This window comes from Phycodurus eques, chromosome 8 (genome assembly GCF_024500275.1).
Source record: "Phycodurus eques isolate BA_2022a chromosome 8, UOR_Pequ_1.1, whole genome shotgun sequence".
NCBI lineage: Eukaryota > Metazoa > Chordata > Actinopteri > Syngnathiformes > Syngnathidae > Phycodurus > Phycodurus eques.
The window spans coordinates 19970799-19982899 of NC_084532.1; the positions used below are offsets into that span (position 1 = coordinate 19970799).

The 12101-nt window shown below is 44.4% G+C and overlaps 23 non-coding genes across 23 annotated transcripts; all 23 read right to left on the reverse strand.

Annotated features, from left to right (window-relative positions):
• Positions 1–463: 463 nt before the first annotated feature.
• trnai-aau (transfer RNA isoleucine (anticodon AAU)) lies at positions 464–538 on the reverse strand. Its single transcript has one exon. It is a non-coding gene; the product is annotated as a tRNA-Ile (tRNA).
• A 590-nt stretch (positions 539–1128) lies between these two features.
• Positions 1129–1203, reverse strand: trnai-aau (transfer RNA isoleucine (anticodon AAU)). Its single transcript has one exon. It is a non-coding gene; the product is annotated as a tRNA-Ile (tRNA).
• A 262-nt stretch (positions 1204–1465) lies between these two features.
• trnai-aau (transfer RNA isoleucine (anticodon AAU)) lies at positions 1466–1540 on the reverse strand. The gene has a single exon. It is a non-coding gene; the product is annotated as a tRNA-Ile (tRNA).
• A 603-nt stretch (positions 1541–2143) lies between these two features.
• trnai-aau (transfer RNA isoleucine (anticodon AAU)) lies at positions 2144–2218 on the reverse strand. Its single transcript has one exon. It is a non-coding gene; the product is annotated as a tRNA-Ile (tRNA).
• A 260-nt stretch (positions 2219–2478) lies between these two features.
• trnai-aau (transfer RNA isoleucine (anticodon AAU)) lies at positions 2479–2553 on the reverse strand. The gene has a single exon. It is a non-coding gene; the product is annotated as a tRNA-Ile (tRNA).
• A 592-nt stretch (positions 2554–3145) lies between these two features.
• On the reverse strand, positions 3146–3220 carry trnai-aau (transfer RNA isoleucine (anticodon AAU)). Its single transcript has one exon. It is a non-coding gene; the product is annotated as a tRNA-Ile (tRNA).
• Positions 3221–3818: 598 nt separating this feature from the next.
• trnai-aau (transfer RNA isoleucine (anticodon AAU)) lies at positions 3819–3893 on the reverse strand. Its single transcript has one exon. It is a non-coding gene; the product is annotated as a tRNA-Ile (tRNA).
• Positions 3894–4153: 260 nt separating this feature from the next.
• trnai-aau (transfer RNA isoleucine (anticodon AAU)) lies at positions 4154–4228 on the reverse strand. The gene has a single exon. It is a non-coding gene; the product is annotated as a tRNA-Ile (tRNA).
• Positions 4229–4486: 258 nt separating this feature from the next.
• On the reverse strand, positions 4487–4561 carry trnai-aau (transfer RNA isoleucine (anticodon AAU)). Its single transcript has one exon. It is a non-coding gene; the product is annotated as a tRNA-Ile (tRNA).
• Positions 4562–4821: 260 nt separating this feature from the next.
• trnai-aau (transfer RNA isoleucine (anticodon AAU)) lies at positions 4822–4896 on the reverse strand. The gene has a single exon. It is a non-coding gene; the product is annotated as a tRNA-Ile (tRNA).
• A 592-nt stretch (positions 4897–5488) lies between these two features.
• Positions 5489–5563, reverse strand: trnai-aau (transfer RNA isoleucine (anticodon AAU)). The gene has a single exon. It is a non-coding gene; the product is annotated as a tRNA-Ile (tRNA).
• Positions 5564–6497: 934 nt separating this feature from the next.
• Positions 6498–6572, reverse strand: trnai-aau (transfer RNA isoleucine (anticodon AAU)). The gene has a single exon. It is a non-coding gene; the product is annotated as a tRNA-Ile (tRNA).
• A 256-nt stretch (positions 6573–6828) lies between these two features.
• trnai-aau (transfer RNA isoleucine (anticodon AAU)) lies at positions 6829–6903 on the reverse strand. Its single transcript has one exon. It is a non-coding gene; the product is annotated as a tRNA-Ile (tRNA).
• A 260-nt stretch (positions 6904–7163) lies between these two features.
• trnai-aau (transfer RNA isoleucine (anticodon AAU)) lies at positions 7164–7238 on the reverse strand. The gene has a single exon. It is a non-coding gene; the product is annotated as a tRNA-Ile (tRNA).
• Positions 7239–7829: 591 nt separating this feature from the next.
• On the reverse strand, positions 7830–7904 carry trnai-aau (transfer RNA isoleucine (anticodon AAU)). Its single transcript has one exon. It is a non-coding gene; the product is annotated as a tRNA-Ile (tRNA).
• Positions 7905–8162: 258 nt separating this feature from the next.
• On the reverse strand, positions 8163–8237 carry trnai-aau (transfer RNA isoleucine (anticodon AAU)). Its single transcript has one exon. It is a non-coding gene; the product is annotated as a tRNA-Ile (tRNA).
• Positions 8238–8494: 257 nt separating this feature from the next.
• Positions 8495–8569, reverse strand: trnai-aau (transfer RNA isoleucine (anticodon AAU)). The gene has a single exon. It is a non-coding gene; the product is annotated as a tRNA-Ile (tRNA).
• Positions 8570–8829: 260 nt separating this feature from the next.
• On the reverse strand, positions 8830–8904 carry trnai-aau (transfer RNA isoleucine (anticodon AAU)). The gene has a single exon. It is a non-coding gene; the product is annotated as a tRNA-Ile (tRNA).
• A 257-nt stretch (positions 8905–9161) lies between these two features.
• trnai-aau (transfer RNA isoleucine (anticodon AAU)) lies at positions 9162–9236 on the reverse strand. Its single transcript has one exon. It is a non-coding gene; the product is annotated as a tRNA-Ile (tRNA).
• A 581-nt stretch (positions 9237–9817) lies between these two features.
• Positions 9818–9892, reverse strand: trnai-aau (transfer RNA isoleucine (anticodon AAU)). Its single transcript has one exon. It is a non-coding gene; the product is annotated as a tRNA-Ile (tRNA).
• A 592-nt stretch (positions 9893–10484) lies between these two features.
• trnai-aau (transfer RNA isoleucine (anticodon AAU)) lies at positions 10485–10559 on the reverse strand. Its single transcript has one exon. It is a non-coding gene; the product is annotated as a tRNA-Ile (tRNA).
• A 260-nt stretch (positions 10560–10819) lies between these two features.
• trnai-aau (transfer RNA isoleucine (anticodon AAU)) lies at positions 10820–10894 on the reverse strand. The gene has a single exon. It is a non-coding gene; the product is annotated as a tRNA-Ile (tRNA).
• Positions 10895–11487: 593 nt separating this feature from the next.
• On the reverse strand, positions 11488–11562 carry trnai-aau (transfer RNA isoleucine (anticodon AAU)). The gene has a single exon. It is a non-coding gene; the product is annotated as a tRNA-Ile (tRNA).
• Between the last annotated feature and the right edge of the window lie 539 nt (positions 11563–12101).

Below are 12101 nucleotides of genomic sequence, written 5' to 3' on the forward strand. Positions count from 1 at the left end.
TGCTAGCAAATAAAAAGCAACCATTGATTTTTTACCAAAAGACAGTTGGCTTTCTGTGTGGCTGTTATTAGATCCAAATGACTTAAAAAACACAGGAGTTACCCAACAGCTAATGTCGCTGAATGACATGGCCCGTACGGGGGTCAAACCCTTGACCTTGGCGTCATTAGCACCACGCTCTTGTCCAACTGAGCTTAACCGGGCCACATACCATTTGCGGTCATATGTTCTCACCAAAAAAATTCAGTTACCATTTATAGGCTGCAGCAGTGTACGTGACCGTCTCAATCCATGGTCAACCAAGGTACAACAAATATGGGTTTGGGCCTGGCAATATTGCTAGCAAAAAAAAGCAACCATTGATTTTTTACCAAAAGAAAGTGGTCTTTCTGCTTGGCTGTTATTAAATCCAATGATTTAAAAAACACAGGAGTTACACTCCAGCTATTGTCACTTTAAGACATGGCCCGTACGGGGGTCGAACCCGTGACCTTGGCGTTATTAGCACCACGCTCTAGTCCAACTGAGCTAACCGGCCATATAACACTGATGGTCATACGTACCCACTAAAACCATTCATTTACCATATACACTCCTGCAGGACAAATCTGACCGTTCTATCAATGCTCAAGCATGGTCCACCTAATATGGGTTTGCGCCTGGCAATATTGCTAGCAAATAAAAAGCAACCTCAGATTTCTTTACCAAAAGAATGTTTGTTTCTGCTTGGCTGTTATTAGATCCAATGACTTAAGAAACACAGGAGTTACCCAACAGCTATTGTCACCTTAAGACATGGCCCGTACGGGGGTCGAACCCATGACCTTAGCGTTATTAGCACCACGCTCTAGTCCAACTGAGCTAACTGGCCACGTACCACTGGTTGTCATATGTACACACCAAAACCATGCATTACCATTTATTGGCTCCAGCAGTGTCCGTGACCATCTCAATCCATGCTCAAGCATGGTACACCGAATATGGGTTTGGGCCTGGCAATATTGCTAGCAAATAAAAAGCAACCATTGATTTTTTCCCAAAAGAAAGTTGGCTTTCTGCGTGGCTGTTACTAAATCCAATGACTTAAAAAAATATGAATTACCCTAGAGCTAATGTCGCTGAATAACATAGCCCGTACGGGGGTCGAACCCGTGACCTTGGCGTTATTAGCACCACGCTCTAGTCCAACTGAGCTAACCGGCCATATAACAATGATGGTCATACGTAGCCACTAAAACCATTCATTTACCATATACACTCCCGCAGGACAAATCTGACCGTTTCTATCAATGCTCAAGCATGGTACACCTAATATGGGTTTGGGCCTGGCAATATTGCTAGCAAATAAAAAGCAACCTCATGATTTCTTTACCAAAAGAATGTTTGCTTTCTGCTGTGGCTGTTATTAGATCCAATGACTTAAGAAACACAGGAGTTACCCAACAGCTATTGTCACCTTAAGAGATGGCCAGTACGGGGGTCGAACCCGTGACCTTGGCGTTATTAGCACCACGCTCTAGTCCAACTGAGCTAACCAGCCATATAACAATGGTGGTCATACATAGCCACTAAAACCATTCATTTACCATTATACCTCCAGCAGTGTACAAATCTGACCGTTTCTATCAATGCTCAAGCATGGTACACCTAATATGGGTTTGGGCCTGGACAATATTGCTAGCAAATAAAAAGCATCCATGGATTTTTTTAACCAAAAGAAAGTTGGCTTTCTGCGTGGCTGTTATTAAATCCAATGACTTAAAAAACACAGGAGTTACCTAACAGATATTGTCACCTTAAGACATGGCCCGTACGGGGGTCGAACCCGTGACCTTGGCGTTATTAGCACCACGGCTCTAGTCCAACTGAGCTAACTGGCCACGTATCACCAGTTAGGGTCATATGTACCCACCAAAACCATGCATTACCATTTATTGGCTCCAGCAGTGTACGTGACCGTCTCAATCCATGCTCAAGCATGGTACACCGAATATGGGTTTGGGCCTGGCAATATTGCTAGCAAATAAAAGAGCAACCATTGATTTTTTTACCAAAAGAAAGTTGGCTTTCTGTGTGGCTGTTATTAAATCCAATGACTTAAAAAAACATGAGCTACCCTACAGCTAATGTCGCTGAATGAAATAGGCCCGTACGGGGGTCGAACCCGTGACCTTGGCGTTATTAGCACCACGCTCTAGTCCAACTGAGCTAACCGGCCATATAACACTGGATGGTCATACGTACCCACTAAAACCATTCATTTACCATATACACTCCCGCAGGACAAATCTGACCGTTTCTATCAATGCTCAAGCATGTTACACCGAATATGGGTTTTGGCCTGGTAATATTGCTAGCAAATAAAAAGCAACCATTGATTTTTTACCAAAAGAAAGTTGGCTTTCTGTGTGGCTGTTATTAGATCCAATGACTTAAAAAACACAGGAGTTACCCAACAGCTATTGTCACCTTAAGACATGGCCCGTACGGGGGTCGAACCCGTGACCTTGGCGTTATTAGCACCACGCTCTAGTCCAACTGAGCTAACTGGCCACGTACCACTGGTTGTCATATGTACCCACCAAAACCATGCATTACCATTCATTGGCTCCAGCAGTGTACGTGACCGTCTCAATCCATGCTCAAGCATGGTACACCGAATATGGGTTTGGGCCTGGCAATATTGCTAGCAAATAAAAAGCAACCATTGATTTTTTACCAAAAGACAGTTGGCTTTCTGTGTGGCTATTATTAGATCCAATGACTTAAAAAACACAGGAGTTACCCAACAGCTAATGTCGCTGAATGAAATGGCCCGTACGGGGGTCAAACCCTTGACCTTGGCGTTATTAGCACCACGCTCTTGTCCAACTGAGCTAACCGGCCACATACCATTTGCGGTCATATGTTCTCACCAAAAAAATTCAGTTACCATTTATAGGCTGCAGCAGTGTACGTGACCGTCTCAATCCATGGTCAACCAAGGTACAACGAATATGGGTTTGGGCCTGGCAATATTGCTAGCAAATAAAAAGCAACCATTGATTTTTTACCAAAAGAAAGTGGTCTTTCTGCTTGGCTGTTATTAAATCCAATGATTTAAAAAACACAGGAGTTACCCAACAGCTATTGTCACCTTAAGACATGGCCCGTACGGGGGTCGAACCCGTGACCTTGGCGTTATTAGCACCACGCTCTAGTCCAACTGAGCTAACCGGCCATATAACACTGGTGGTCATACGTACCCACTAAAACCATTCATTTACCATATACACTCCCGCAGGACAAATCTGACCGTTTCTATCAATGCTCAAGCATGGTACACCGAATATGGGTTTGGGCCTGGCAATATTGCTAGCAAATAAAAAGCAACCTCATGATTTCTTTACCAAAAGACATGTTTGCTTTCTGCTGTGGCTGTTATTAGATCCAATGACTTAAGAAACACTAGGAGTTACCCAACAGCTATTGTCACCTTAATGACATGGCCCGTACGGGGGTCGAAACCCGTGACCTTGGCGTTATTAGCACCACGCTCTAGTCCAACTGAGCTAACCGGCCACGTACCACTGTTGGTCATATGTACCCACCAAAACCATGCATTAGCATTTATTGGCTCCAGCAGTGTACGTGACCGTCTCAATCCATGCTCAAGCATGGTACACCTAATATGGGTTTGGGCCTGGCAATATTGCTAGCAAATAAAAAGCAACCATTGATTTTTTCCCAAAAGAGAGTTGGCTTTCTGCGTGGCTGTTATTAAATCCAATGACTTAAAAAAACATGAGTTACCCTACAGCTAATGTCGCTGAATGACATGGCCCGTACGGGGGTCGAACCCGTGACCTTGGCGTTATTAGCACCACGCTCTAGTCCAACTGAGCTAACCGGCCATATAACACTGGTGGTCATACGTACCCACTAAAACCATTCATTTACCATATACACTCCCGCAGGACAAATCTGACCGTTTCTATCAATGCTCAAGCATGGTACACCTAATATGGGTTTGGGCCTGGCAATATTGCTAGCAAATAAAAAGCAACCATGATTTCTTTACCAAAAGAAAGTTGGCTTTCTGCTGTGGCTGTTATTAGATCCAATGACTTAAAAAACACAGGAGTTACCCAACAGCTATTGTCACCTTAAGACATGGCCCGTACGGGGGTCGAACCCGTGACCTTGGCGTTATTAGCACCACGCTCTAGTCCAACTGAGCTAACTGGCCACGTACCACTCGGTTGTCATATGTACCCACCAAAACCATGCATTACCATTCATTGGCTCCAGCAGTGTACGTGACCGTCTCAATCCATGCTCAAGCATGGTACACCGAATATGGGTTTGGGCCTGGCAATATTGCTAGCAAATAAAAAGCAACCATTGATTTTTTACCAAAAGAAAGTTGGCTTTCTGCGTGGCTGTTATTAAATCCAATGACTTAAAAAAACATGAGCTACCCTACAGCTAATGTCGCTGAATGACATGGCCCGTACGGGGGTCGAACCCGTGACCTTGGCGTTATTAGCACCACGCTCTAGTCCAACTGAGCTAACCGGCCATATAACACTGGTGGTCATACGTACCCACTAAAACCATTCATTTACCATATACACTCCCGCAGGACAAATCTGACCGTTTCTATCAATGCTCAAGCATGTTACACCGAATATGGGTTTTGGCCTGGTAATATTGCTAGCAAATAAAAAGCAACCATTGATTTTTTTACCAAAAGAAAGTTGGCTTTCTGTGTGGCTGTTATTAGATCCAATGACTTAAAAAACACAGGAGTTACCCAACAGCTATTGTCACCTTAAGACATGGCCCGTACGGGGGTCGAACCCGTGACCTTGGCGTTATTAGCACCACGCTCTAGTCCAACTGAGCTAACTGGCCACGTACCACTGGCTGTCATATGTACCCACCAAAACCATGCATTACCATTCATTGGCTCCAGCAGTGTACGTGACCGTCTCAATCCATGCTCAAGCATGGTACACCGAATATGGGTTTGGGCCTGGCAATATTGCTAGCAAATAAAAAGCAACCATTGATTTTTTACCAAAAGACAGTTGGCTTTCTGTGTGGCTGTTATTAGATCCAATGACTTAAAAAACACAGGAGTTACCCAACAGCTAATGTCGCTGAATGAAATGGCCCGTACGGGGGTCAAACCCTTGACCTTGGCGTCATTAGCACCACGCTCTTGTCCAACTGAGCTAACCGGCCACATACCATTTGCGGTCATATGTTCTCACCAAAAAAATTCAGTTACCATTTATAGGCTCCAGCAGTGTACGTGACCGTCTCAATCCATGGTCAACCAAGGTACAACCGAATATGGGTTTGGGCCTGGCAATATTGCTAGCAAATAAAAAGCAACCATTGATTTTTTCCCAAAAGCGAGTTGGCTTTCTGCGTGGCTGTTATTAAATCCAATGACTTAAAAAAACATGAGTTACCCTACAGCTAATGTCGCTGAATGACATGGCCCGTACGGGGGTCGAACCCGTGACCTTGGCGTTATTAGCACCACGCTCTAGTCCAACTGAGCTAACTGGCCACGTACCACTGGCTGTCATATGTACCCACCAAAACCATGCATTACCATTCATTGGCTCCAGCAGTGTACGTGACCGTCTCAATCCATGCTCAAGCATGGTACACCGAATATGGGTTTGGGCCTGGCAATATTGCTAGCAAATAAAAAGCAACCATTGATTTTTTACCAAAAGACAGTTGGCTTTCTGTGTGGCTGTTATTAGATCCAATGACTTAAAAAACACAGGAGTTACCCAACAGCTAATGTCGCTGAATGACATGGCCCGTACGGGGGTCAAACCCTTGACCTTGGCGTCATTAGCACCACGCTCTTGTCCAACTGAGCTAACCGGCCACATACCATTTGCGGTCATATGTTCTCACCAAAAAAATTCAGTTACCATTTATAGGCTCCAGCAGTGTACGTGACCGTCTCAATCCATGGTCAACCAAGGTACAACGAAATATGGGTTTGGGCCTGGCAATATTGCTAGCAAATAAAAAGCAACCATTGATTTTTTACCAAAAGCGAAGTTGGCTTTCTGCGTGGCTGTTATTAAATCCAATGACTTTAAAAAAACATGAGTTACCCTACAGCTAATGTCGCTTGAATGACATGGCCCGTACGGGGGTCGAACCCGTGACCTTGGCGTTATTAGCACCACGCTCTAGTCCAACTGAGCTAACCTGGCCACGTATCACTGGTTGTCATATGTACCCACCAAAACCATTGCATTACCATTCATTGGCTCCAGCAGTGTTCGTGACCGTCTCAATCCATGCTCAAGCATGGTACACCGAATATGGGTTTGGGCCTGGCAATATTGCTAGCAAATAAAAAGCAACCTCATTGATTTATTTACCAAAAGAATGTTGGCTTTCTGCTTTGGCTGTTATTAGATCCAATGACTTAAGAAACACAGGAGTTACCCAACAGCTATTGTCACCTTAAGACATGGCCCGTACGGGGGTCGAACCCGTGACCTTGGCGTTATTAGCACCACGCTCTAGTCCAACTGAGCTAACTGGCCACGTACCACCGGTTGTCATATGTACCCACCAAAACCATGCATTAGCATTATTGGCTCCAGCAGTGTACGTGACCGTCTCAATCCATGCTCAAGCATGGTACACCGAATATGGGTTTGGGCCTGGCAATATTGCTAGCAAATAAAAAGCAACCATTGATTTTTTACCAAAAGAGAGTTGGCTTTCTGCGTGGCTGTTATTAAATCCAATGACTTAAAAAAACATGAGTTACCCTACAGCTAATGTCGCTGAATGACATGGCCCGTACGGGGGTCGAACCCGTGACCTTGGCGTTATTAGCACCACGCTCTAGTCCAACTGAGCTAACCGGCCATATAACACTGGTGGTCATACGTACCCACTAAAACCATTCATTTACCATATACACTCCCGCAGGACAAATCTGACCGTTTCTATCAATGCTCAAGCATGTTACACCGAATATGGGTTTTGGCCTGGTAATATTGCTAGCAAATAAAAAGCAACCATTGATTTTTTTACCAAAAGAAAGTTGGCTTTCTGTGTGGCTGTTATTAGATCCAATGACTTAAAAAACACAGGAGTTACCCAACAGCTATTGTCACCTTAAGACATGGCCCGTACGGGGGTCGAACCCGTGACCTTGGCGTTATTAGCACCACGCTCTAGTCCAACTGAGCTAACTGGCCACGTACCACTGGTTGTCATATGTACCCACCAAAACCATGCATTACCATTCATTGGCTCCAGCAGTGTACGTGACCGTCTCAATCCATGCTCAAGCATGGTACACCGAATATGGGTTTGGGCCTGGCAATATTGCTAGCAAATAAAAAGCAACCATTGATTTTTTACCAAAAGACAGTTGGCTTTCTGTGTGGCTGTTATTAGATCCAATGACTTAAAAAACACAGGAGTTACCCAACAGCTAATGTCGCTGAATGAAATGGCCCGTACGGGGGTCAAACCCTTGACCTTGGCGTCATTAGCACCACGCTCTTGTCCAACTGAGCTAACCGGCCACATACCATTTGCGGTCATATGTTCTCACCAAAAAAATTCAGTTACCATTTATAGGCTCCAGCAGTGTACGTGACCGTCTCAATCCATGGTCAACCAAGGTACAACAAATATGGGTTTGGGCCTGGCAATATTGCTAGCAAATAAAAAGCAACCATTGATTTTTTCCCAAAAGCGAGTTGGCTTTCTGCGTGGCTGTTATTAAATCCAATGACTTAAAAAAACATGAGTTACCCTACAGCTAATGTCGCTGAATGACATGGCCCGTACGGGGGTCGAACCCGTGACCTTGGCGTTATTAGCACCACGCTCTAGTCCAACTGAGCTAACTGGCCACGTATCACCGGTTGTCATATGTACCCACCAAAACCATGCATTACCATTCATTGGCTCCAGCAGTGTTCGTGACCGTCTCAATCCATGCTCAAGCATGGTACACCGAATATGGGTTTGGGCCTGGCAATATTGCTACAAATAAAAAGCAACCTCAGATTTCTTTACCAAAAGAATGTTTGCTTTCTGCTTTGCTGTTATTAGATCCAATGACTTAAGAAACACAGGAGTTACCCAACAGCTATTGTCACCTTAAGACATGGCCCGTACGGGGGTCGAACCCGTGACCTTGGCGTTATTAGCACCACGCTCTAGTCCAACTGAGCTAACTGGCCACGTACCACCGGTTGTCATATGTACCCACCAAAACCATGCATTACCATTCATTGGCTCCAGCAGTGTTCGTGACCGTCTCAATCCATGCTCAAGCATGGTACACCGAATATGGGTTTGGGCCTGGCAATATTGCTAGCAAATAAAAAGCAACCATTGATTTTTTACCAAAAGAAAGTTAGCTTTCTGTGTGGCTGTTATTAAATTCAATGACTTCAAAAAACATGAGCTACCCTACAGATAATGTCGCTAAATGAAATGGCCCGTACGGGGGTCGAACCCGTGACCTTGGCGTTATTAGCACCACGCTCTAGTCCAACTGAGCTAACCGGCCATATAACACTGATGGTCATATGTATTCACTAAAACCATTCATTTACCATATACACTCCCGCAGGACAAATCTGACCGTTTCTATCAATGCTCAAGCATGGTCCACCTAATATGGGTTTGGGCCTGGCAATATTGCTAGCAAATAAAAAGCAACCTCAGATTTCTTTACCAAAAGAATGTTTGCTTTCTGCTTGGCTGTTATTAGATCCAATGACTTAAGAAACACAGGAGTTACCCAACAGCTATTGTCACCTTAAGAGATGGCCCGTACGGGGGTCGAACCCGTGACCTTGGCGTTATTAGCACCACACTCTAGTCCAACTGAGCTAACGGGCCACGTACCACCGGTTGTCATATGTACCCACCAAAACCATGCATTAGCATTTATTGGCTCCAGCAGTGTACGTGACCGTCTCAATCCATGATCAAGCATGGTACACCGAATATGGGTTTTGGCCTGGCAATATTGCTAGCAAATAAAAAGCAACCATTGATTTTTTACCAAAAGAAAGTTGGTTTTCTGCGTGGCTGTTATTAAATCCAATGACTTAATAAAACATGAGCGACCCTACAGCTAATGTCGCTGAACGAAATGGCCCGTACGGGGGTCGAACCCGTGACCTTGGCGTTATTAGCACCACGCTCTAGTCCAACTGAGCTAACCGGCCATATAACACTCATTGTCATACGTACCCACTAAAACCATTCATTTACCATATACACTCCCGCAGGACAAATCTGACCGTTTTTATCAATGCTCAAGCATGTTACACCGAATATGGGTTTTGGCCTGGCAATATTGCTAGCAAATAAAAAGCAACCATTGATTTTTTTACCAAAAGAAAGTTGGCTTTCTGTGTGGCTGTTATTAGATCCAATGACTTAAAAAAACATGAACTAACGTTGCTGAACGAAATGGCTTGTACGGGGGTCGAAGCCGTAACCTTGGCGTTATTAGCACGACGCTCTAGTCCAACTGAGCTAACCGGCCATATAACACTGATGGTCATATGTATTCTCTAAAACCATTCATTTACCATATACACTCCCGCAGGACAAATCTGACCGTTTCTATCAATGCTCAAGCATGGTCCACCTAATATGGGTTTGGGCCTGGCAATATTGCTAGCAAATAAAAAGCAACCATTGATTTTTTACCAAAAGAAAGTTGGCTCTCTGTGTGGCTGTTATTAAATCCAATGACTTAAAAATACATGAGCTACCCTACAGATAATGTCGCTGAATGAAATGGCCCGTACGGGGGTCGAACCCATGACCTTGGCGTTATTAGCACCACGCTCTAGTCCAACTGAGCTAACCGGCCATATAACACTAATGGTCATACGTACCCACTAAAACCATTCATTTACCATATACACTCCCGCAGGACAAATCTGACCGTTTCTATCAATGCTCAAGCATGGTCCACCTAATATGGGTTTGGGCCTGGCAGTATTGCTAGCAAATAAAAAGCAACCACAGATTTCTTTACCAAAAGAACGTTTGCTTTCTGCTTAGCTGTTATTAGATCCAATTACTTAAAAAACACATGAGTTACCCAACAGCTATTGTCACCTTAAGACATGGCCCGTACGGGGGTCAAACCCGTGACCTTGGCGTTATTAGCACCACGCTCTCGTCCAACTGAGCTAACCGGCCACGTACCACTTGTTGTCATATGTACCCACCAAAACCATGCATTAGCATTTATTGGCTCCAGCAGTGTACGTGACCGTCTCAATCCATGCTCAAGCATGGTACACCGAATATGGGTTTTGGCCTGGCAATATTGCTAGCAAATAAAAAGCAACCATTGATTTTTTACCAAAAGAAAGTTGGCTTTCTGTGTGGCTGTTATTAAATCCAATGACTTCAAAATACATAAGCTACCCTACAGCTAATGTCGCTGAATGAAATGGCCCGTACGGGGGTCGAACCCGTGACCTTGGCGTTATTAGCACCACGCTCTAGTCCAACTGAGCTAACCGGCCATATAACACTGGTGGTCATACGTACCCACTAAAACCATTCATTTACCATATACACTCCCGCAGGACAAATCTGACCGTTTCTATCAATGCTCAAGCATGTTACACCGAATATGGGTTTTGGCCTGGTAATATTGCTAGCAAATAAAAAGCAACCATTGATTTTTTTACCAAAAGAAAGTTGGCTTTCTGTGTGGCTGTTATTAGATCCAATGACTTAAAAAACACAGGAGTTACCCAACAGCTATTGTCACCTTAAGACATGGCCCGTACGGGGGTCGAACCCGTGACCTTGGCGTTATTAGCACCACGCTCTAGTCCAACTGAGCTAACTGGCCACGTACCACCGGTTGTCATATGTACCCACCAAAACCATGCATTACCATTCATTGGCTCCAGCAGTGTACGTGACCGTCTCAATCCATGCTCAAGCATGGTACACCGAATATGGGTTTGGGCCTGGCAATATTGCTAGCAAATAAAAAGCAACCATTGATTTTTTACCAAAAGACAGTTGGCTTTCTGTGTGGCTGTTATTAGATCCAATGACTTAAAAAACACAGGAGTTACCCAACAGCTAATGTCGCTGAATGAAATGGCCCGTACGGGGGTCAAACCCTTGACCTTGGCGTTATTAGCACCACGCTCTTGTCCAACTGAGCTAACCGGGCCACATACCATTTGCGGTCATATGTTCTCACCAAAAAAATTCAGTTACCATTTATAGGCTGCAGCAGTGTACGTGACCGTCTCAATCCATGGTCAACCAAGGTACAACGAATATGGGTTTGGGCCTGGCAATATTGCTAGCAAATAAAAAGCAACCATTGATTTTTTACCAAAAGAAAGTGGTCTTTCTGCTTGGCTGTTATTAAATCCAATGATTTAAAAAACACAGGAGTTACACTCCAGCTATTGTCACTTTAAGACATGGCCCGTACGGGGGTCGAACCCGTGACCTTGGCGTTATTAGCACCACGCTCTAGTCCAACTGAGCTAACCGGCCATATAACACTGATGGTCATACGTACCCACTAAAACCATTCATTTACCATATACACTCCTGCAGGACAAATCTGACCGTTTCTATCGATGCTCAAGCATGGTCCACCTAATATGGGTTTGCGCCTGGCAATATTGCTAGCAAATAAAAAGCAACCTCAGATTTCTTTACCAAAAGAATGTTTGTTTCTGCTTGGCTGTTATTAGATCCAATGACTTAAGAAACACTAGGAGTTACCCAACAGCTATTGTCACCTTAAGACATGGCCCGGACGGGGGTCGAACCCGTGACCTTGGCGTTATTAGCACCACACTCTAGTCCAACTGAGCTAACAGGCCACGTACCACCGGTTGTCATATGTACCCACCAAAACCATGCATTAGCATTTATTGGCTCCAGCAGTGTACGTGACCGTCTCAATCCATGCTCAAGCATGGTACACCTAATATGGGTTTGGGCCTGGCAATATTGCTAGCAAATAAAAAGCAACCATTGATTTTTTCCCAAAAGAGAGTTGGCTTTCTGCGTGGCTGTTATTAAAT